Consider the following 23,435-nt stretch of genomic DNA (forward strand, 5'->3'; position numbering starts at 1 on the left):
GGCTGTCTGAGGCACTTTGCCTCAGAAAGAAAGAAGGAGATCATCCTGGAAAAGGCTGGCATGGGTGTTACAGCCCCTCTGCTCTTTACTGCAGAGACAAGAACAGAGGGTCCTGCTGCTACAGCCCACCCTCATCTCCTTCTGCTGTTCTTGAGTCATGACCTTGCCTACAGGTCATGCTGCTCAAAGAGAAAACACAGGGGAAACAAATATCCCAAAACAGCCTGTTGCTGTTTGCAGAGACAGACTTTGCAACAGACATTTGCTGTTTATAAACTTAAAGGGCTGCAAAGAGCAGCAAGTCACAGGAACAGGTGATGGCTTTTGATTTTACTGCTTGCTCTTTTCCCAAATCCAGATCTCAGCAAGGAGATTCGGGACACAGGCATAAATAACAGAAGGTTCACCTATGAGAGAGCTGAAGTGGAAGCATCAGAAAACTGGAGAGCGGCTGAACAAGGCTGAAAGAGACCACTACACACAGGATGTACATTCCTTGGAGGACTTTAGGAGGGACAAAAAGTATTAACAGTGTCTCCTGATTTCAGAGCCCTTTGCTATCTACGGTCTGAATCGTGATGGATCAGCAGAGATACATCCTTATGACAAATCAGTGGGTCTCTCGACACGATTCTGCAAGCCAGATACAGAACCAGCCTTCCCTCTGCAAGAAACTCTGACCACTCTGTTGAGTGAAGAAAAAGATTAGATTCCTCCTCCACCACTCCCCAGTGCTGTATTTGCAGACTGTGAACCAGCATCCAGCAGCCACACAGGGCCTTCAAGCACAGGAAATGTAGTGGGTATCACACATGCAAAGCAAGACAGCTCAGTGCATCACTAGAAACACTGCTTTCCATCCACCAGACTTCAGCATCCCATTGAAGCATCACCTCTCAGCAGAGGCCAAATGTGCAAATTGCAGTTGAAAGGGAGAACATTTCTGAAAGCTCGAAGCACGTGAACACAGTAGACTGGAACAGAATCTGCAAGTAGCTTCACTTTAATGTCACTACCAAACCAACAGCACAATGAGGAAGGGACAGACTGGGAGCCCTGGGAACAACTACTCTGCTCAGCACAACTGATAAAGGGAGATTAATCACTCAGTTCCTCCATCAGGCACAGGGGTTCAGGGCTTTGGTGTAAAACTCCATCAAACAAGACCAGCATCTTCACTTCTGACATTCCTGCATGGACAGAGGACACATCGTGAGGTTTTGGACTGGCCTTATTTCACAATCCAGCCCTTTGCCCCCAACACTCCTGGAAAGAGTGAGACTGTGAGAATCTTCTCAACACAGCACACAGGCTTTGAAGGGTCTTTCCTCATGTATCTGCACAAAGCAGGGACCTTGGGGCCTTGTACGTAGGTTCTAATGTTATTATTATCAAAAAGAATAAAAAGGGACATGGTGAAGTAAGAGGCTGCAAAGCAGCCCAGGAAACAAAGGGGAGAAAGAAAGAGAGAGATTACAGTAGCAACAGGGAGGACAGAAAAGCAAATGGACAAAGTGCATGTGAAAGAAGAGAGCCAAGGAGATACACACACACGTGAGGAAGCAGGACTGTGCTGGAACACGTGAGTGTGAGCGTGCAGGAGAGGGCACTGACACACATACAGGCAGCTGCAGCCATTTCAGCTCCTGCCCCACCCAGGCTGGCAGCCTGGCACTGCTTCAGCAAGGGATGTCCCTGGGAATGCCCAGGGCACTGCAGGACTCCCCTGACCCAACCCTCTCTGTTCAGCACAGCAGCCACGCTGACACTGAAAGATCCTCACAACCAAAGAAGCTGACAGACGCTGCCTCTGAGCACCCCCACTCTCCCAAAAGCAGTCCTGTGCTTGAAAGAGAGGGAACAGGCAGGACAAATGTACAGACACAGCACTTTTCCTTATGGTTTTCCCCAGCTGTGTCACCCTCACACACGCTGACCCTTTGCATCCTGCTCTGTCACTGCACTGCAGACCCTTGCTTGCACTCCCTTTGTCCTCTGGGCTGCTTCACTTCTCTCTTTGCACTCCTTTCCAGCTCCTTTGTGACAATCACTTCAGAACTCATTCACATAGCCCCAAGTCTCCAGCCCAGAGCTCACCATGCCAAATCCATGCAGTCACTTGCAAAAGTGCTGGAACCCCAAACTGCACACACACCCCTGTGTGCTGCCACATTGATCTCCCGGCCCCCACTGCCCCAGATGGACACTGGGCAGTGTCAACACAACTGCAGCACTGACTAAATGTGTTCCTTTGTGTCCTCCTCTCCAAACCACCACCTATCTCAGGCTGCTGGGCTGGCAGCAACCTCAGGCAGATTTTGGCCATCCAAAGCCAAGCAGTGTCCAGCCAAGAAGCCATTTTAGCCCTCCAGTGCCTCTGAGTTGTACATGTCCTGCCCCTCACCTCTCCCATCACACTGCACCATGGTGTGACACCGAAACTCACACCTTGAACAGAGTCATTGTGACTCCAAACCAGAAAAACAAGACACAGATACCCTGAGCAGGGCTGATTAGAAACCTTTGAGAGATTCATGACCAAGCCAGACACAAGCATTGCATCTGGGCAGTCCTTGGGCCCCCACGGTGGAGGATACCAAGAACACTCACTCATGAAACAGCTTTCCAAATCTTGGTACACAGGGGCACAGACAGACAGACACAAAAACATATAAAACATAAAAAGTTACCAAAGACTCCAGGCATTGTCTAGAAGAGGACAAAGAAAAAATACAGGTATTTCTATATATACTTGTGAAGCACTAGATAGCACAGTCATGGACTAGATACAAAAAAGATAGAGATGAGTCTCAGTCCAAGCCTTTGATCGCTCACAAGGGAAATGCATGTGCTGCCTTCTGGAAACCAGGACCAGACATTGTGTCCTACCTCTGCCTAAGCCCAGCTCAGCTGCAGTTTAAAGAAAGGGCCTTCCAGCCTGGTGCTTCACAGCCCCTCCCTCTCGTTTCTATTTCACGGCAGCTTTTCACAACCCTGACAGCGCTTACTATAAGCAATACAAGCTCAGCTGCAGGATTTTCTCCTTCTGGGTCAGCCTAAGGTTTGGGAAATGCCTCCGTAGAAGCATCAAACTTGGCTGGAGCCTGTGGCCAGGAACTGAAGGGAGATGCTGAGCAGCAGTCCTGAGCAGTCACAGGTCAGACTCTGTCCTGCTGGCTCCAGCACTCTGAAGGACTGAGGATAATTTACACCAGCTGAGTGAGCAGCTCACCACTGACACACAGTCCTGCTCACCAAGGCTTGCTTTCCAGCACTCTGTTGTTTCTCCAGCTTCTCCCAACACACACTGTGCCTGGCAGCACCCCAGGCAGTGCCTGGGCAGCCTGAGTGTGCCTTGGCCATCAGATCCACAGCACAGAGAGCTCATCTCCTGCTGCCCACATCTGACAAAGACTCTTTGCCAAGACATCTCCCTCAGTGTGAGCACTAAAAGGTGTTTAACTGTCCTGGACTGGGTATGGCTGGGAGGGAGTTAATTAGCTTTGCTTGGTGCTGAGATTTAGGTTTGTGACCCAAACAAAACTGGTAACACAGTGATATTTTAGCCGCTGCCAAATGGTGTTTGCAGCATCAAAGCCTTCTCTGCTTCTCACCACATCCCCCAGTAAACAGACTGGGGGTGCACAAGAGTTTGGGAGTGGATCACCCAGATCAACCCCAAAGCTACCCTGTCCCATCTAACACCATGCTCAGCAACAAAAAGGGAGAGGAGGGATCTTGGGGGGTTTGCCCCCCTTAGCTCAGGAACTCCTGGACATCAGTCTGGCACAGCAGGTAGTGAGTGTTTGCTTTTGCATCCCTTCTTTTCTTTCTCTCTTCTTCCATTTTCACTTATTAAACCATTTTTATCTCAACTCACACATTTTCTTGCTTTTACTCTTCCTTTCCTTTTCCCTGTGACCCACTTGGGAATTAGGGAGTGAGTAATTGGCTGTGTGAGGCTTAGCAACCTACCAGGGCTATCCCACAACAAGCCCAAAACACTTGGCAGCACCAGTGCAGGCCATGCTCAGAGCCAGAGCAGAGGAAATCAGACTGAACCCTTCCAAATGCATTAACCAGAGAGCAGCAGCCATGGCAGAGGGAGAAGCTGCCATTCTCCTTGCACAATGCTTTGAGCCTTTCAGTCCTGTGATGTGAGCCCACATCTCCAGTTCTGGAGCAGCCAAGCACAACCACACTTCCCATCTAATCCACTGAAATACATTAGCACTCTAGGTGCAAAACCAATTAAAGCCTCAACTGATGGTTCCAGCAACCTTCCCAGCCAGACACGAGTCTCCCATTGCACAAAAATGTAAACAGCTTTTTCAGAGAAAAATCCATAAATGCTCACCTGTGGTGGCTACTCCAGCTGGGGAGGGTTCAGTGACTGCATTCACTCCATACATCCATCACTTTGTGGTACCAAGGACAGGAGCAGCAGCATCTGTCAGCACAACACTCAGTCCTCTAAGCAGGACTTCAGAGCCCAGCTCTAAAGCTCTTGTCTGCCTTCACTAATCCACTGCCAACTCCTGAGCAAGACAGTGCCATGTCTTCATCTGCAGGGTCAGCCCAGCCACAGCCCCTGGCCACCCACGCCATGGGGACTCACAGTGGCAGCCCCAGCCCTTTGCACACCTGGGGCTTGTCCCCTGCCCATCCCAGCTGGCATCAGCTTCTGCCACACCTGCCACGGAGCTGCTGCTCTCTTGCACGACCACAAGAAGCTGGGCAAGATCAAACCCACCCAAGGGCTCACCTGAGACATGAACCTGGGCAGCAAAGCAGGAAAGAGGGATTTGGCAAAGACACAGCCACTTCTCAGCCTCAGCGAGTCGAGTAGAGCCATTGGCCCATGGAGGATGCCAGTTCCCGGCTCAGCGCTCTGATTAATTGGTTAATTGGCGCTGTGCACGGCAAAGGAGGAAGGATGGCTCCCTCTGCCGGCCCCGGCCCCAGCAGAGCCCCCCGCCCCGCTCCACCCCCGGGCACGCTGCGCCCACACCCCACAGCACCCCAGAGCTGCCACGGAGGAATTCCCAACTCCTGCGGCACAGCTGAGGGTGCCCCGTGAGGAGCTGCCCTGCCTTGGGACAGCATTACTGCAGCAGGAGTTATTTTGGAAAAAAATACCACTGGGAAACAGCCCGGGAGCGCTGTAGCAAACGGGTGTTCAGCTGACTTTTTAAAAGTTTAAGCAGGGATGTAATTTCTTAAGGACTCTGCTGATGCTCAGCTATTCCTACCTGCCATCAAAAGGTTTAGCTGTATTTCATAAGTGGGAAGGCAGCCAAGCTCAGAGAGCTGATGAAGTCCAGCTCTCAAGGCAACCCCCCCTCACCTGTCTGTCCTCGACCTTCCAGACTCCAGTGGCAGAGGAAACAAATCCCTCTCCCACACAGGCAGCAACAGCCTCATGTCTTCTTGGAGAAAACAATGCACTTTTCCACACAGCTAAAAACACTGAATAGTGAAAATACAGAAAGATCCACGGGTAACTCTGGAGATTGGTAATGGCAGGGGGGACAAAGTGTCCGGTCCTAGGTTAACATGATGATTTGCTCACTGTTAGTATGTGCACAGATCAAACTGATTCTCTCTAGAGAGGGTGATGAGGACAGGAGGAGGTGCTCAGAGCTTAGGAGCCGCTTTTAATGACAAGGATTATTGGAGAAACAGCATTTTGGGGATTTGGGATTCCGGGAAGAAGCTGCAGTAGGAGCAGAGGGAGATAATCCCAGTGTGACAGACAGAGACGCAAGGAAGCAGGACTGGAGAGGGGAATGCAGCATCCCCAGGCACACACAGAAGTTACTATCTGGCATTAGGGAACATCCATTCCAGAGCAAGAGGCTGCCAGAACAAGGGCCTGGCCCACAGCTTCCAGCTCTCTTCCCTCCTGGGATGGCCAGACCAGTATGGTCCAGTTTCTCTGGACCAGCCAAACCTTTATCTGTCCTTGCTGACTATGGCCAACAGTGGGGCCTCGGAGCATGAGGCTCCATCCCCACAGGCACCCATCAAGATGATCAGGCTCCTGACCAGCCTGTGACCTGTGAGCAAACAGCCAGCCAGGGGCATCCAGGCTCTGCCTGGGAAGGCAGCAGAAGGGCACTGAGGGGCAGACCCAGGCTAGGGCCAAGGGGACACAAGTCTCAGGGTACCCAGCTCCAACACCTCTCAGGTGGGCACGGGCCCTTCCTAGGCTGGGGTCTGCCTGCATCAACTGCCAGAGCACAGAGAAGGGCAGCAGTGCTCAGAAAGGAGTCCAGAGACAGAGGTGTCACCTGCAGAGTCTGTGCTGAGTCCCCTGGCACTGCCCTGAACAGCACTGGGGATGAAGCTGCCTGAAGCCTGTGGCTGCAGCACCCAGGAGGGGCTGTTTGTACAGAATTGGACAGCTCACCTGTGGGAATGAGCTCCCTCCTGCCAGGCCAGTGTTGTGACCACATCACATCCTCCTGCTCTGACTTTGTTTTGCCATCAAACCTCAGGGAAGTGCCAGCTTACCAAAGCAGTGTTCAGATCCTGTGCTTGCTCCTACAGCTGCTGTTTTCAAATGTGTCACTCACAGCCCTGGTCTGCAGGGTGAACACCACCACCTGAACCCACATTCACACGTGGGCTCCTTCCAAAAGTCATTCAGAGCTTTCAAGGCTCTGTTTATTGCCCAAGATGTTTCTATGGCGACTACCTTCACATCCCATCATTGGCTGCAGAAAGCTTCTGGCCAGCAGCAGCTTCAGGTGAGTTGAGGGCACAAATCTTCAAGTCACCTGCAGTTGTTAATGCCACTGGCTACAGCCACTTGGGAAGAGATTAACAAAACCCCACCTGAGGAGGCAATGCTGAGCAAGGCAGTGTCCAAGAGGAGTGAGCCCATGTCTCCTTCCCCTTGGTGTTCTCTCGAGTACTGTAGGGGGGAGCAAAGAGGGGCAGGGGGTCTGCAAAAGGGTATTGGACAAACAATTCCGCTTTCATGATTCCCTGAAGGATTTCCCAATCAGCAAAGCTCACAGAACTGCCATAACCAAAGCACAGGACATTTCAGCCCATGCAGTGACCAGCCCTGACACACCACTGCCCTAGCCAGAGTCAGGCTGCTCCCATCTCTGCTCCCATGGGGCACCTCACTAAATGCTACTGCAGGGCAGCCACAAATCTGTGGGTGCTTCTGAGAAGCACCAGGCCCAGCATCGCCTGCATCACAGCCACAGCTTCCATCATGAGCCAGGCAGGGCCAAATTCAGCACACATGGCAGCAGTGACAGTGTGAGAAAAGCCAGGTGGCCCTGTCTGGGGAGCAGACCCTGCCCACAATAGTGATAGCAGTGTTAACAGGCACTGAGCCCAGAGCCTCAGCCCTGAGGAGTGTGAGCTAAGGCATGGCTCTCCCAATCAAGAAGTGCAGCACTGAGAAGAGTCAAAACTGAATGAGTTCTGTTGGGATTTTTTTTCTCCAGGCTCATGGATGGTACTGCCAGAGGGACAAGGCAGTGAGCAAAAGCAGGACAGCAGAACAGGGCACAGCAGGCAGAGAGGAGGCCAGTGCAGATTTCCCAGACGAGCAGCAGGGAAGGACTGGGAACACAGAAGTGCTGCCCTTCCTGCAATGAGTATTGCAACCCTGCCTTGTGTCTAGTGAGCTATTCTGAGATGGGGCACCCAGCAGAAAGGATTCGCTTTCTGAAAAGCACCTTGATTTTCAGCTTGTGGGTGTAGCAGCAATGAATGATCCAGTCAAACCTGGCCCCTGGGCTGGAACAGATGGACCAGCTCTGGGCTGGAGCACAGATAGACGATAGACCAGCTTTGGGCTGGCTGCCTCTCCTATGCCCAAGGGCACAACTACACCTGCTTTCAAGAAGAGAAATGCAGGGCCTCAGCTCAGCAGGGTCTGTCCCCCACCTTTCACACAAAGATGCCTCCTAGGACATCTAGGGGGAGCCATCCCAGCTGACACTGGTGTGCACCCTCAGCACCGCCGAGGCTGGGTCAGCATGGTGTGGAAACAGCTGAGAGAGCTCTTGGAAACCCCTCTGAAGACAAAAGGCATGCCCAGCCCAAGCACAGGCACCCCCAGGCAATGTGAACAGTCCCTCCCTGTGCCCCCACCTCCCAGCAGAGTCCTGTAACCCCCTGTGCTGTACATGCACCAGGAAACATCGATAGCTCAGGGAGCTCTGAGGCTGCTGTGGGCGCCACACCTGGCTGCCAGCTACCACTTACCATGGCCCCCAGTGTCCCACAGGCCCTCAAAAGAAGGTGCTGTAATGCTGTCAAAGAGCTGAGACATCCATTTGCAAGAAGAATTCCAACCACACTGCAAGAGGATCTGAGGAACAGCATCACCAAGAAGACCCATGGCTAAATCTAGACTCTCTGCAGGCATCCCAGTCAGCCCTGTGGGATGACAAAAGTCAGACACTGCAGGAGAATGATCCGCTTTTGCTACCCAGACACTGTCTTGCAGAACCAGTACAAAAATGCCATCCAACAACCATTCCCCAACAGGATAAATGAGAACTCCCTTCCTCCTGCCACAACACAAAGGATGGTAAAAAGAAAGAGAAATGCAAGAGATACAGAGCCAGACTAAAGTAAAGTCTCTGAAAGCAGAGTTGTTGCAACGGATAAAATTGAAAATTACTGTAATGTGCTGTATTCCTTTTATGGACTTTGCAAATAATAGAAAGTGATGACTAAATGAAAAAGAAACTGAACTAACTGGGAGGATGGGTCTCTGCAGTGGCTGCCAGCAGGAGCAGAGAGCCCCATGCCTGAGCACTCCACAGCTGTCCAGAGCAGAAACTAACCCACAAACGGGACACAACTGCAGAGACAGATGTCCCACAGAGCTGAGCAGGCAATGGATACCCAACTCATGTTGGGTGAACAGGTGAGTCCAAGTCCAACCCCATATTCCAAATCTGCAGCAATTTGCTGCCCAAATCCAGCCACACAGACTTGGCTTTTCTGCTGGAGTAGAGCAGAGGCCTCACAATAACACAGCTCACAGGGACCTACAGGCTGGAGCAGCCAAGGCAAAGGACAGAGCTGGGTGCTCTCACCTGCAGCCCAGGGCAGGCACAGAGAGCCCTGAGAGCCAGGTGACACAGGGGATCCTGCTCACCTCACACAGGTGCTGAGGGCACATGCAGGACATTCCCAGAGCTACAAACAGCCTGAGCTAAGCTGGTGGATCCCTCCCCATCAGGCATCCCTTCCACGAAGAAATACCCTGGGATAAACTGGTGGTAGAGACAAAAGAGACCCTGAGAACACAGGGAGCTGTACACCGTGTCCACCTACAACCTCGTGCAAGGAATCTGCTTGGGATTCACACCCACCTCATCTTTACATGTAATTTTTCAATAAAGCAGATCACTCAAAATGGCCTGTGCCTCGGGATATGCATGGACTTATCTGCAGAGAAGTGTCATTGCTTGTAAACCCAAACACAGTTGCATAACCACATGGTTAAAAGATAACAACACAAATTCATACATGGCTATATCCTTATGCACAAATACTCTTTAGCAATATGATGTCAGAAGAAGCAAAGTGTCACCACACCGTTTCTTTTTCAAACTGTTTTCCTTTATTTTTAAAATGTGCGCTTTTAAAATATAAAAACTAACTATTTGAAAAAATACATTATTGTACTTGAAAGGAATAACAGAAGATTAAATCCCCCCTCAAGTCCAGTTTTGTTTCAAAGCTTTCACCAACAATCTAATCCTTCTAATGAAATAAAGTCTGTGGGTTGAAAAAGGGGCTTCGAATAAACAAACATTCCCTCTGCAACATTTGCAGCCAAATTTTACTGCTATGGGATAGTGACTATGAGCACAAAAGTAAAATCTGCTACAAAAAAAAGCCTTTCTAGCTCAATATTATTTTTAATGTGCAAAAAAAACTCCAAAAGCTGACCAGACAATATAAACAACAAACAGTAAATTGTGACCCTTTTCTCATAATCCTTACACACAAGAAATAACAACGAATTTTTCAAACATGACATTGCATTTAAGTAATGAAAATATCATATTTTTTGATATGGAGCTAGGAAGAATAGGATTTAAACTGTTATTTTTAACCCAAAGACAACCTTTTCTTTCTTGATTTTTTTTTTCTGGAGGCCTGCTAGCTTTTTTTGAAAAAGAGTTTTAAAACTGACCTTGTTCCAGTAGCCACTTCTCTGTCATAGGTATGAAATCACCATATCATATTATAAAGTGTCAATGCACCAAAAAGCAAAGGGCTTTTTTTTTTTTTTTTTAGGAACAAAACTGGCTTTTTTACCTATGAAACAGCATATACCTTTTCTTTCATAAGCCCACCAATTTCAGTGCTGTATTATTCAGCAACCAGCATTTCATACAGAGACCAAACCTCACTTGATCTGACCCTCACCTCACTGGAGCAGAGACATACATGAGACAAAAGTCAGCACAGAATCTGGGCCAGCTTATTCAGATTTCAGCGGGCTCTACCCTGTGCTACTCTCAGGGTACTGTCAACATTTCAGAGAATTCATCAATGAGCAGCACAACCACCTTTTGGCCTTGAACACAAACAAACACAGCACCAGCACAGAGAAACCATTTCAGACTCAAAGCCAGAGAAACAATTTATTTTCAGCATTTGAAAACTGGTGTACCAGGACAATGATCTCCAACCCTGATAATTGTTTGCTGCAAATACTCCTTACCCAGCGCTCTTGAAAGAACTGGAGAGCATGCACCAGCCTCGTAGGGAAAACCTGGCAAAGCCCAGGTTCTGAGCTGGGCAGGCAATGTATGAGTACAGAGACTGCAGGCTTCAGCCATGCTCTGTGTGTTGGGTACTCTGAAGAGACAGAAACAGGTCCCAAAGAAACAGTCATGAGCTGAGATTTCCTCAGTGGTATGCAAGACTGTGGTGCAACACACGGCATTTTACCAGCCTAGGAGCAGGGACAGAGAGGCACATCCCTCATTTATTTCCTCAGGCCATGCAATCAAGCTCTGGAGAACCAGAGCTCTGGCGGTGCCACCCATCCTTCACAGCCCTCTCAGGTCCAAAGGCTTCCCTGAGGTGCACTACCCTGTCTTATGAAGTTATGGCTGAAGTCCTGAGCCTGCCCCTCCTTGCTGCTGTCACCATCACCCCATAACTGCTCTTCTTCATGCATAAAATGAGGCTGGATGATAAGACAGGGCAGATATCCCCAGACTGTGCAGGATGTTAAAACTGTCAGAAATCAAATAAAAATGGAGAGGCATTCAGCTGCATCCCTGCACTCCCAGATCCACCGGGAGTGCCCGCAGGAGCCCAGAGTGGGATCCCCACCTGCCAGTGCAGCACGGGGCCGGGGCATGCCGGGCAGCAGATGTGGCTGCAGCTCGCGCTCCCACAAGGCCTGTGCACAGCCAGTTGGGAATCACATTTTAAATGAGGAAAGTGCTAGTTTTAGAACAGTTATTTTTAGTTTGTTGTTAGAAAATAAAATATGGCTCTGTGAAGAGAGATGTAACCCGGCCGGTTCTAAGGGCTCCCGCTGGGTTCCTCAGGCATAGCAGCCACACATCCACACGCACCCAGAGCAAATTCCTTGTGGAATGGGCATGGAATGGGAACGGAATGGGCACGGAACGGGCATGAAGGCTTTGCTCTCAACGAGAGAAATGGGGAGATGGTTCTTGGGTAGGAAGGAGCCCGAAGAGGATGTTTTAAGATCCCACCGGTTAAAAAAGAAGCTGCAGTTCTTCAAGCGCCGGACTGTTTTAATTGGAGGGTGTGCTCGGACCCGCCGCTGGCGGGGCCGCGCTGGAGGCATCAAACCTCTGGCTTCGCCCGGCGACACCAAGGAGACCGGGGCATCCCCGGGCATCCCGGGACAGCACGAACCGAGGCGGCAGCGACCCCGGGGCCCGCGCTCACCCGCGGGGAGCGCCCACCGAGCGCCGGCAAAGTTTGCGGCGGCGAGGGACGGAGAAGTTGGGCTCGCCCGCCGTGCCCGCCCCGCCGCCCCTCGAGCCCCCGCCCGCATCGGCTCTTACCTGGGGCGGCGGCCGCGGCGGCTCCCCTGCGCCGGGCGCTCGGCCTCCCGCGGCATCCTGCGCGGTACCGCGGCCGGGAGCGGAGCGGAGCGGAGCCCGGGCACGGAGCGGAGCGGAGCCCCTGCGGCCGGGCACGGAGCGGAGCGCGGGCAGCCGGGCACGGAGCGATCGCAGCCTGTGCAGCCGGGCACGGAGCGGAGCGCAGTCCGGGCAGCCCGGCACCGAGAGATCGCAGCCCGGGCAGCAGCGCGGAGCGGAGCGGAGCCCCTGCGCCCGGGCACGGAGCGGATCGCAGACCGGACAGCCGGGCACGGAGCGATCGCAGCCCCGGCAGCAGCGCGGAGCGGAGCGGAGCCCCTGCGCCCCGGCACGGAGCGATCGCAGCCCGGCAGCAGCGCGGAGCCCCGAGCGGCGGCGGCGAGCGGAGCCGGCTGTGGGCACCGGGCGGGCAGGGCGCGAGGCGGGGCGCGGGCAGCGGGGGCTGCATGTGCGGCGAGAGCCGCCTTCCTCCCCCTCGCTCCCTGCCTGCCTCCCCTCCTTCCCCGCCAGCCCAGCCCAGCCCAGCCCAGCCCAGCCCAGCCCAGCCCAGCCCGGCCCGGCCCGGCCCAGCCCAGCCTCTGCTGGAGACTCTGAGAATGCAGCGCGCCGGACTGGCCCCGGGGCCTCCCCTCGGGACCCGCCCTAGGGATGCCGCCCGGCCCCGGGGCTCTGACAGGCCCTGCCCGCAGCTCGGCTCCGCTCCGCACCCCGCGCTGCCCCCGCCCCGGGCGCCCGCATCGTCTCGGCCGCCCCAGTGCCCCGCCGGCCGCGGGCTGTGGGCACCGGGCGGGAGCAGGGCGCGGACGGGGGCAGGGACAGACCTGGCCAGCCCCAGGTCAGGGCCAACCCTCCTGTGCCCGGTGCTGAGAACTAATTGAGTGCATGGAGCACAGGGCTGAGCCGGGGTGCCAGGGCATCAGACAGGTCAGAGGCAGGGACCCCAGCCCCTGCTTCCACTGCCTTTGAATGGTGCCAGACATTGATGGCCCGGTGGCATCGTGGCAGGAGCTCTGTCAGGGGCTCTGGGCATGTCTGGGGCTGAGGCTGGGGCTGTCAGACCCCTCCTGCTGTGCGCCAGGGTGGCCATGGCTGTTGGCATCCTCGGCACCCACCTCAGTTCTTTCGTGCCTTCTCCAGAGTCTTGCTTGAAGCATGGTGGGCACTGTCCTGGCCCAGCAGCATTTTGAGGGTGCAAGGGCAGAAGTGGCAACACAGCTTGTTGTCTGCAGTAGAACCACACATCAGCAGCAGGATGCTGGGTGTACAGACCACTCTGGGCATGGTCAGGACCAGTAGAAAATGGAAGCAGGGAAGAAGGTCAAGGCTGGTGAGACTGCAATACTGTATTTGGGGACAGATAAATCTGCTCTTGAAAGACAGATTTTAGTCACAGCTCAAGCAAACAGACTCCAGTAGGACATTTTCCACTCTCCACTGCCCAGAGACTCACATCTTAATTGGAGAAGGTCTTACCTCCTGTGTCCACAGCATTCTCTGTTATTTGGCCTTGGAGTTCGGCCCTGAGAACACCAGAGGAGGGAGTGCTGTGTTGCTCCATTTGTACAGCACCTTGTGTACAAGGCAAACAAATCCTCTGCTTGGCCAATTTGGTTAAGAAATAGTAGTAACCCAGTAGCAGGTTATCCACAAACTACCTGGACCTGGTGCTTCCTGTTTAGGCAGGTGCCCTGAAGGTGAGGGAGAGGTGGGTGGAGAGCAAAAGAGAAGCTTATAAACACAGCATGGATCCAGAAGGAGTGGCTCTTCCTTCCAGGACCAAAGGATGAGCAGGATGCAGATCCAGCAGCAAGCTCTGGCAGCTTTCCCACCTTTGCACTGGCTGGCACAAGGCTTCTCACCATCCTACTGCTGCATGACTCCCACCCTCAAAGGCCAAAGGGGCCCTGAAGATATCCCAGGACGTGCTCCATATCAGCCACTTCAGACACAGAAGCATCTAGAAATGTCCTCAATCCCAGTGTGAGACTGAGAGAGCTCCCAGCTGCAAGCACTGCTGCCAAAGTAGATCCCACTTGAGCCTGATGCTCTTGCAGGGAAAGGAGCAAAGCCTGGAGCACAGCTGCTCCACTGCTAACACAGTCTGCAAACAGAGACCGTGTGCTCAATGCCAGTCTAGCCCTGGGACAGCTGCAAGGCTTTGTGCCAGCTATGACACTGGCACTGGGAACACCCATATCCTTTCCCTGGGACAGCCAAGAGGTCACCTTGCACAGTGCAGGTGGAGCTGAGCCCACCTAGCTGAAAGCATCCAGCGAGCTGGTGTGATACTGGGAGGAGATGGTCCCAGCACATGTCTGTAGTGATGGTGCCCTTTTCCAGCCTGTTTTTGCTAAGACCCTCTTATTCTGAAGACACAGAAGATTTGTCTCTCTTACCATTGCCCCCTCCCCTGGGCACAGCAGTCCATGCCTGATCCAGCTGAAGAAGTCCCTGCTTATCAGATGTGGGTTGGACTAGATGACCGTTAAAGGTCCCTTCCAACCCAAACCATTCTAGGACTCCATGATTCCATGCCCTCTTGCTGCTGCCATGCTGGTGCTGATAATGCCAGGCAGCTTGTCCCACCCAGGTCCCTGGAGCCCTGGAGAACACCATAACAAGGCATTTATGACAATCCTTCCACAACACCTGGGATCAGTGGTGCTTCAGAGTGTGCCCAGGTCACAAGGCCAGGAGCCACCATGGGGCAGGAATGATGGAGGATGCAAAGCAGGAGAACTAAGCACCACCTGTGACATGATCATTCCTGTGGCTCCCCATGAACACTGAATGCAGCCTCCACTGCTGTCTCAGCCCCTCTGAGAAGATGACATGTCACTTTCATGTCATGACTTGTATTTGCAGAAGGATGCAGAAGGATGGACAGGTTATCCTTTGACTTTGCTGCCATCCCCTTTATCTCCATGAGAATTTAGTCCCCATCTGGCTTCTCTTTCCTTCTTATTCTCATCACTGCTTTACCCCAGTGTTTAAATAGCTCTTTTGTATGTTTTAGCTCTCCTCTACCTGCAGCACTGTTCCCTTACTTGGTTATACTCTCCCCATCTCATTGAGCTCCAGGCCCCTTTGCTTTGTTCTCTCCCTATCTCTCCCTTTCTTTCTGCTGGTGCCTTGTTCCTTTTCTTGTTGTGATTTGTCTTCTCTGCTCTGTCCCTTTCACTCATCTATTCTCCTTATCTCTTTTTGCTTCTTCCTCTTCCTTTTCCCAGTCTTTGCACTTCCCCCTTTCCTCTCTGTGCCTTTGTCTGTAAGGAGTTCAAAGTTAAAAGCTTTTCCAACTTGATCCTGAGCAGCTTTCCCTGGTGCTTTCATCTCCACAACACATTTGTAAAACTGCTCAGACTGAAGAGCCATGACATGAACAACTGAAGAAATATCAGAAAGAAACAGGACTCCCAACATGGAACAGAAATCTTCCTTTTCCAAAAAAATCTCTCTGTTTCACTAGCACTGAGATTTTTCTCTCCACAGCCCCTTAAAACACAACACAATCCTCACTTACCACAATATAAAACCCGTTTACCAAGATTTCATTTTCCTGACCTCATCCTCCTTCCTGGAGACTTCAGTTCTGGCGGAGGTGGAGACAGGGGTGCCTCAGAGCTCCCTGTCATCTGCCAAAAAGTGGCTGTGACCAACCTGCTCTCCCCCATCTCTAACAGATCCTGCCAGGTGTGTCAATGCTGTATCACAAATTGCTGTCCAGAGGGAAGTGCTGGTCACACTAGGAAAGCTGCCCTGGCTCTTGTCCAACCCTGCTCCTACTCTTCCTTCATGCAAAGGTGGCAGAGACCTGGCAAACTCTCCCAGCTGATGTGTCACCAGCTCCTCTCAGCTGCCAAAATGAGCTCTTTCTTAGCTCCTTCTTGTATTCTGTGCAAGGTCCAACATTGTTTGTTTTGGGTATAGCAGCTGCAGACCACTTCAGGGAAATTCAGGGAATTGATGCTTTCAAGCCACTTTGTTTGGTGCTTCTGTGCAGCCTGTGCTTTGCAGGGCTCACGTGTGAGCACAGGATTATGGTCAATTTTACCTGTGACCAGTGGCAGGAAACTCCAGAGCTTCCAGCACAGATCTGTGCTGTGTCACATGGAGCAAGCCCAAGTGCTGTCTGCTTACTTGGAAATTTGCTGCTGAGAAGCCCATGAATCTTGGCTATTCTCACAACTCTATGAGAGATTAATCTTGCTAAATCCTCCTACTCCTTCCCTATTGGAGAAACAGATTCAGCACAGGACAAGCTTTGTGACTCACCTCTCTGTTGGCAGAGCCATCTCCCATTAATCTAACTCCCTGTCTAATGTCCACATTTGGCAGGCAGGCAATCCATCTCCAGTCAGCTCTGTCCAGGATCCAGCTCCCCTGTCAGTCAGAGCTTTCCTAACACTGGGTGCCCTGCTGGGTTTCTCCCTGGCAGGACAAGGGCAGGCTGCAGCCCACTGCCCAAAATGACAGCAGGGGACAGAATCTGGGATGGATGGGCACTTGTTAGGCAAAGTGATCCCTGGCTGCAGTGGCTGCTGGGCTCAGCACCCGTCCAGCAGAGCTGTGCTCATTCCTTGACCACACCCCACCTCATCTCAGCAGAACAGTAGAGATGCACACAGCTCCATGCCAACAGCCTCCCTCCTCCTGGGGCAGGAGGCAGCCTGCTGCCCTCCAAAATGTACCTGGAAGGAGCTGAACATTGGGTGAAGGGGCTGGCAGAGAGGGCTTTTCTCACAGAGCTGCAGCTCAGGATGTCATGAAGATGCATGGGAGCAAGTCCCCCTGACACACTCCCTGTAAAGGGTCCCTGGGAGCTCACATTTGCTTCCCCTATGCTTTTCAGCTACCTCTGGCCAGCTGCTCGTCCTTGTCTCACACTGCCTGTCTTGGGAGAGCTGCAATGTGGGATGCCCTCTAACATGCCCAGATTGCCTTCTGCCTTTACCTGGATGCTGCTCTGGTTTAGGATGGGACACCACAGGCAGGCTATATCACATGACTTTCTTCATAGCCCATGGCTCTGGGAGAGGTTCTTCCCCTTTTAAAAGGTCCAGCACCATCATTCCTGCTGGAGATAGGGGCATGAGCTGAAGGCAGCAGTCGTGGGCTCACACAAGTCCTGCAGAACTGGGGACACTCTGTAACACAACACAGAGCATGTCCACACAAAGATGGAAGAGACAGAGCGTGGTTGGGAGGGACACACCCAGCACTGCCCTGTTTGCTGGGCACACCTGAGCCAAACACCCCAAACTCTTGCCCAGAGCCACTTCTCACATGCGACTCTATTTACTCAGTCAGCCAGACAACCCTGCCTTGCTGAGGTTCTTCTGTGCTGCTGTGGGGGAACATTCCCACTGCCCCACAGATTCAGGCTTTGCCTGTCACCACAGCCTGTCAGCTCCCCCCATCTTTATTCTCTCCGAGTACTGTGTCATTTGCAGACTCCACGGTGTCAGCCTTGTGATTAGATTCCAATGCCTTTATGAATAATTTGTTGCGCAATTATAAAGCAAATATTTAATTGAACTTTATGTAAAATTGCTTCTGCCTCTGAGCACTGAACCCCAGTTTTGGGAGAGGGTGCTGCATGACCCCATTGGGCTCTGGGTGCCCTGTGATGAGGCAAGCAGAAAACTGCCAGACCCCCTTCCAGCAGCCTGCTTGCAACCAGCCAGTCCTGGTTCCTCAGCTGAGGCTGTGGGGGACCAGAGGGGTGGCTGCACACTGGCCCCAGAGCCTGCTGCAGATGCACCAGCTGCAGGATTGCTGTGAGCCTCCCTTCCCTTGGGAGCGTGTCCACAGGCACAGGCAGGAGATGTGTCTCCCTCAGCTGAGCAGCAGAATGAACCAGCTGGAGCATTTCCACAGTGTGACCTGTGCAGTGCTGGAAGAGCTCAGCATGAAGGATGTCACTGTGAAAAATGCCTTTGTGACAAGTGGATGGCAGTCAGGTTTCAATACAAATATAAGGACAGATGCAAAGACCCTGGATTTTCTTCTTCCCAGTCCTTTCCCTTCCAGGACAAGACTGGAGTTTGCAGGTGGAAACCTACACTTCAGCTGACTCTTCAAGGGAGGGTATTCCTCACTGGCCATGTCTCAACAACATGGGGCACCAGTCTGAATTGATAACAGGAGCTTTGGGAGCAGGGTGCCCATTCCAGGAGAGGCTGCTCTGCACATGCAAGGGCCAGTGGTCTGTGCAGGAACACTCTGTACCATGACATCACCCACAGGCTCAGCTGGAAGTGGCTGAACAGGAAGGGTCTGGACACACCTCAGATTGGCCATGGCATTGCCTCTGCACAGGAAAACATCTATATCAGCAAAACCAACAGAACTGGACGAAATCCTAATTTACCATGGTCTGTAAAAGAGGCTGAAGTGCCTATTTCCAGTGAGGCGAATTTGAAATTGAAAGAGGAAAACGAGTGCATTGAAGAGATCAGAAGCTCCTTTCCAAGCGTGTATCTGGTGCAGGTAATTGCTAACTGACCTGGAGGGGCTCTTGAAATCGACCTAATGCAGCAAATTCTGCTGCTCAGAGTGGCTCCAGGGCTGGGGACAGCATGTACTGGCACTGTCCCTGCTGTGTGCTGGCATGGGAGGACAGGCTGGGCAGTGGGGGGCTGCAGACAGGAAAGGGAAGGCCAAAGGCTCCCCAAGTACCTCAGCCTGGCCTGAGCATGTCCAGCTGGAAGGGCCTGGCCAGCTGCTGGAAACTGGACACTTGTCCTTGCAGGACAGTGTCTGCAGTGATGGGGGACCCAAGGCTTGAAACCAGGCTGAAGCAGCTGTGCTGGCACAATGGGAAAGGAGGGATGGATGAGGAGTGTGGTCAGAACCTGGCAGCTCAGGCACTGGGTCTGGACATCCAGGTGGGAGCTGGAGTCCCTGGGAGGGTGCAGGATGCACCGTGCCCTGCTGGCACAGGTGTGTGGTTATTGGTTTCTCTGCACAAACCACAGGAAAGAGTGTCAGTGCCCTGTGGGAGCCTGGGGTTATTCCCTTCCCCAGCAGCACTCCCTTGCCTCTCATCTCAGCTTGGGCAGCCCTTTTACTCAGCTCTTGCTTTTATGGCCACTGATGAAGCAGCACAGCTTACCCTTTGGCTCCCAGCCACACGTCCCCTGCTGACAGCACACCCCAGGACCAGCCCCATTAGCTTTTGCCCCTGGCAACTTCCCTTGCTTCCCAGCCCTTGTTCCTTTTCACTCATAGGTGTTAAAGGTTCCTTTCAAGATACACCTTTCTGCTTCCTCTGCAATCCAGACATTTCTTTAATAAATCACATCTGTACTGGCTCTGTGATGTCTATTTGGCTTTGAGCTTTCATCTCCACTGCTTGTTGTGCCCAGCGTGAAATGCTGCCACTCTGCCTATAAAAATTGGTGGTTGGGGCAGTTATTTGTAGAAGTCATTCAACATTTTCTCTACTGGTCCAGGTGCAGACTGAAGAAAGCCCAGTGACAAGTACTTGGCTCTGCTAATGGGCAGGCAGATGAATTGTCCCTGCTGTGGGATGTGTGCACAAAGTGTCCTCCCTTTAGTGGCACAGGGACTTATTCCAAGTTGTTTGCTCTCAAGACTTACATCTAGATGCACAGCTCACCACCTAGGCATTGCTAGAGAGTGGATTACTGAAGCTATGCCCTAGATATGCAATGTAAAAAATGACAGGGCAAAGAAAATGAGGAAAGGCAGAGGTTGGGGCCATCAAGTCTGGGGGCTGCATCCAAGGACCCCAGCTAGATGGAAAGCTTAGGACCAGGGTTAACTGGCAGCAGGACCATGATACAGCCTCCCTTTGTCCTTCTCTCCCTGGTCCACACACATGCAGGCACACACAGCTCTCTCACACACACATTCTTCTGCAGTCCCGAGATCACCCAAGGGCAGAGAAAAACGGGGTTCAAAGCAATGGCAATCTTCCTGTAATAATGACAGGAGAACTGTGCTGCAGTGAAAGTCACAGTCTGGCTGCAAAAAGCAGTGGAGAGGCTGTAAGTTGGAAAACATTTGTTTATTTCTGTTACTAGGAGGGTCTTTGGACTCACATCCCAGAAAGGAAAATGTGAGCACTGCTGGAGTACACCAGTGCTGAGTCCAGCACTATGAAGGATGTGCAGTCTGGGCTGGGAAGACCACCACAGTGTGGCTGGGAAGGACTAGCAAACCCCTAGCAAATACCCAAGGGTATTGGTTCAGTGCCTGAGTCTGGGAGCTGCAGCATCAGCCCCAGCTCTGCTTATCTTTCATCATGCCCTGTTCCCTCTGACTCAAATCCTGATCAGCCACCACCACTGTTACATTAACTGACAATATATGTGCACATGCAGGCAGTTCCCTGCCTTCCTTCAGCCCATGGCAGCCTCACTGCACTGAATTTAAAGTTACACTTTCCTTGTGCATTTATTGTCCTGCTGTTGTGACTAGCAGGCTTCTGTGAGTGTATGACAGCTTTTCCAAAGTGCAACTGCAGGAATCTGAACCTGCCAAAGATGTGTTGTAAGTGCATCATGTGGGGCTCCTATGCTCACTCAGTTACCAGGATCCAAAAAATGACCCTAATTTTCTAAAAATATTGGTATTTCCAAACTGTGTACTTGTGTCATCCTAACTACATTTCAAATGATCCAGTATAGATATTTTTAGAATAGATTCAGACACAGTCCATCACATCCCTTGAGGACAAGTAGTCACCTGTTTAGCTGTTGTATGCCTATCTTTCCTTTTTCCAGTCTTACCAACCCACCTTGGAATTGTCATTTTCCTGAAGTTAGCTGTGGCACACTCATGGAATGGCATCTCTCAGCTGCTTTCACCACTTCAGAGTGTAAAGGCTATGAGATGTCCTTACTGGCCCCAAATCCTCCAGAGCCATGGCTATGGCTGCAGCTTTTATGAATACACATTCTGAATCACATTTTCACAGGCTTTTACAAGGATATGGCTTAGGGCCACGTTTGTTGTAACTTTGAGTTTTCTGGGAAATACTCCTGCTTTCTGTAGCTGCTGCATATCCCTTGCCAGTGATGCTTTCTCCTCTGCAGTGGGTGTTCCTCTGGGTGGGCAGAGGAGCCTTCTTGCCCAGCAGACTTGTGCTGTTGCAGTTTCTGCCTCTTGTGCATATGCTGGTCTTTTTTGGTGTGCTATTGCCATATGCAGAATTTCACAGATTAGTCTGCGTTCACGATTCTCACAGATCCTCGGCTCCAAGGTTTTACTGCAGGTCTTTAATTCTGTCACATATTGATCGACTGTTTCTGCCTGCTTGAAAAGGATTGAAAATGTTAAAATGATTCATTGTTTTGTGGGATACACAGTTGCATTTTGTTATGTTTCTCTTACACGTTCCTTTCCTCCTCCCACCAGCAGCACAGAGACCAGGGCTTTCACGTTACTGCTTCTTTCATCTGCACTAATTGCTAAGTGGATCTCAAACTGCCTGACAGTTTCCGTTCTCTACTGCATCCCAGCAGGGAAGGATTTAATGCTGGACCCTGTGATACGCTTGTTAGTTCTTCCAAGAGCTCCTGGAAACCACTAAAGTTCATATTTAAATTTTGTCAGAGCCACCTTGCAGAGAGAAGTTTATGTATGAGGAAAGATTGCCTTCATTGGGGCTGAACCAGCACTGATAAAAGTGACTTAGCTCTGAAGAGTGAATCGCAGGGAGTTAAAAATAATTTCCCCGAGTATCTTCCTGTGGCCCCAGCTCTGAGAATTAGCAACGAGCTCGGCATTCTGAAAGCCCAGAGCCCATCAGTGGCAGCACAGCCCCTGGGTGTGGGAGGGATTCTCTGCCCCAGCCCTGTGCAGGTGAGGTGCTCAAGCAGGTGAGTGTGTGTGTGCTTGGTCTCTCCTTCCTCCACCAGCACCTGAGACAACTGGTGACCCTCGGGGCACCCCCAGCACCCAGCCCAGCACTCAGCTCTCCAGCAGGGCACCACTGCCCCTTGCCTTCCTCTCTGTGCTGCAGGGCTGCCAGGACACGTCCTAGTTTGGCAGGAAGCCCCTCCTGGCCCCTCCTGGCCCTCCCACAGCAGGGAGCTCAGCCAGCCCTGGCACTCACGGGGATCCTCTGGGGGTGCTGCCTTGTGGCTGAGCAGAAGCCTGGAAGGGGAGCTGGGTGAAAATGTGCTCCTGTGGTGCCCTGGGACCCCTCAGCTCCAGGCTGCCAGGATCTGTCTGGCCATGCCCAAGCAGGGCCATGCCGTGTGCAGAACATGGCTCCTTAGAGAATGCCCAGAACTGCCTTTGGAGAAACAGCAGTGCCTGCACCATGGCACTGGGGCAGGGATGAGGAGCAGGCTACACTTGCCATTTCCTTCTCTTAAACTTCAAACATGCCATCAGACGTAAATTATTCACTTGTAATCCCTGGAGCTGGCAGTAGCTCAGAGAGGATCCAACTCAGGTGATAAGAAGGAGGAAAGGAGAAAAAGGAACCCATTAAATTTAAAAACCTCTGAGAGTCACAAAATGTAAAAATATATTCAGGACAGGAGCCAGGCCAGGATAGGGAAGCTGAGGGTCTGACACTCACAGCTCTCTGAGTAGAGGGGTGACATGAAAGATAGGCTTGGTGGCCCTGAGTGCTCAGCTCTGTTATGTCTTCTAACCCCTCATGATGCTTTATCCTGTGTCTGTGTTGAAGATGGAAAAAGAAAACAGCAGGAAACACATTCAGAACTCTGTTGGAGTGTCCAGCCTGAGAACAGAGCGCTCTCTCCAAGGATATATGTGGGGGATGCCCTCTCCCTCTCCACAGCCAGACCCCTGCCTCAAGAGAAAGTGTTGAGGATCCCAGAGCCAAGGTGTGGGAGCAGCTGTGCCACAGCATCAGCAGCACTCAGCAGCACTGTCCCCAGGGACATGGCCAAGATGCCCAGAGCTGCCTTGTCTCCTCAGCATATTTGGAAAGCTTGTTTACTTGGTCCTGATGCAGTTACCATGTTAACTGAAAACAGAGAGCAGCCCCTGGCAAGTCATGGGCTGAGAGAGCTGGAATGAAAAGCATTTAAAATGTTTCACTTCACCAGCCTGGCTGCCCCTTTGCCCACCAGCTTTGGTCTGCTCCTGCAGCAAGTGCTCCATCACCTCTGAAACAAACTGCATCCTTCAGGGAGAAACACTCCCATCTCAGGGCTGGAAACGTGTCCTGGCACAGCTCCCCAGGAGCCAGCACCCCTCCCCAGCTGCCAGGGACTGAGCAGGCTGCAGGCACTCGAGGGATTGCTGCTTTCCTGAGTGTCTGCAGTCATGGCACAGCTGCAGCACAGCTCAGCCTCCCAGCACAGCCAGACCAAGCCAACACCTCTGCAGGAGGGT

General features: G+C 52.1%; 1 protein-coding gene across 1 annotated transcript in view; it reads right to left on the minus strand.

Moving 5' to 3' along the window:
- Positions 1-12,620, minus strand: part of CDH22 (cadherin 22) — a 76,670-nt gene extending 64,050 nt beyond the window's left edge. The window contains exon 1 of the mRNA XM_056507641.1: positions 12,051-12,620. The gene's annotated coding sequence lies outside the window, so the exon portion shown is untranslated. The remainder of the gene's footprint in view (positions 1-12,050) is intronic.
- Positions 12,621-23,435: the final 10,815 nt, after the last annotated feature.

The sequence above is a fragment of the Oenanthe melanoleuca genome, chromosome 20 (assembly GCF_029582105.1).
Source record: "Oenanthe melanoleuca isolate GR-GAL-2019-014 chromosome 20, OMel1.0, whole genome shotgun sequence".
NCBI classification, from domain to species: domain Eukaryota; kingdom Metazoa; phylum Chordata; class Aves; order Passeriformes; family Muscicapidae; genus Oenanthe; species Oenanthe melanoleuca.